The sequence below is a fragment of the Gavialis gangeticus genome, unplaced genomic scaffold (genome assembly GCF_001723915.1).
Source record: "Gavialis gangeticus isolate Ggan-Ray unplaced genomic scaffold, GavGan_comp1, whole genome shotgun sequence".
Classification (NCBI taxonomy): domain Eukaryota; kingdom Metazoa; phylum Chordata; order Crocodylia; family Gavialidae; genus Gavialis; species Gavialis gangeticus.
In genome coordinates, this window is record NW_017729024.1 from 49108912 (window position 1) to 49110276 (window position 1365).

General features: G+C 44.5%; 1 protein-coding gene across 2 annotated transcripts in view; it reads left to right on the forward strand.

Moving 5' to 3' along the window:
- Nucleotides 1–1365, forward strand: part of PLPPR1 (phospholipid phosphatase related 1) — a 296435-nt gene that overhangs the window by 256226 nt on the left and 38844 nt on the right. The gene's annotated exons all lie outside the window — the stretch shown is intronic.

Below are 1365 nucleotides of genomic sequence, written 5' to 3' on the forward strand. Positions count from 1 at the left end.
TGGTAGCAGGAGCACTTAACTAGAGCTCATTCAACGAGCTTCAGTTAAAGCTCCCCAGCTGCCATTTTTTGGTGTGAGGATGCTGATGCATGTGATACTTTAGGTGCTTTAATTAGAGTGGCACTTGGAGCTGCTCTGATTAAAGCACCCGCCCCACACCAGAGGATGTCTATAAATGCCCCAAGACACATTTCTTCCAAAATCAATTAAAGGAGAGATTCTCATTGACGTCAGTGGATTTTGGCTTGGACCTGAGCCTTCCAAGTACCCTGCCCAACTAGAGACCCATGGACATAGCATCTGTTGCAAGATTGCATTGGACTTGGTGATCCAGCTGGTCCCCTGCAGTTCTGTTTTCTTGTGTTCAGCACTGCCTGATTCTGTTGCGAGTGACTCCTGTGAGGGGCTGGGGGCCCTCTCCTTGTAGTGACCTTGGGCCCAAAGGGACCAGGAGGGAAACTTTTATGGTGTTTTTTTTCATGTGCTGAAATCAGATAAATCCCATTGTAATGATGCAGCTGCACAAACCTCAAGGAATCTACACTGACATACATCTGCTGGGAATCTAGTAGAGAACCTACTAATAGAATTTGTTTTCCAGTGCAGCTACATTGCAGTTTAAGCAAATGTTAATTTAAACTGAACTAAAATAAACAAGCAAGCTTCTCCAGTCGGTGCTGTTTCCATTAGCTTAATAGGAACATGGGACTGGCCTGATCTTGCCAGACACTAAATATCTCCTTGGAGGAGCAAAGTGCCTTCAAATGCCAGTGACTCCACTTGTTAATTTCATCATTTACTACTGAGGGCAAAATCAGTGTACTGCCTACACTGTACCTAGGTATTTGGGCTCTATCTAGATAATGTCTAGATGTGATTATAGACCCTCCATCAGACTGAGGCACGGTGTGGGGTTGCAGCACAAACGCATTGCATATATAGGGATACCCAAAGTCCTTCTGGATCAAGGGGTTCAAGGAGTACAGATGCCACTGGATCTGTAATTGCCACTTCAGCAACCACCTTTGTAAGATGCTGTGCTGGAGTACGAGGGATCTCAATGGAGAACCCATCCCTGGGCTGTAGAGGCTGAAGCTGAGCATGGAACTTGACCTTCTGCACTAGCAGTGAATTGCACCCAGAGAACTTTGTTTTGGAAAAGGCTGAAATTAAACTCATCCCAGTAAATCTGTTTTCACCGTCTCCAAGATAAAGATGCATTGGCATCAAAAGTAAGATTCTCAGCTAGATTTAAGACTTGTGTGCATGACATGTTTATACCTGTGTAGTTGACTTTTACACTAGTAAGTAAGGAATGGACAAATGATGTAAACTTCTGAACTAAATGCAGACAGCACCCCCGTC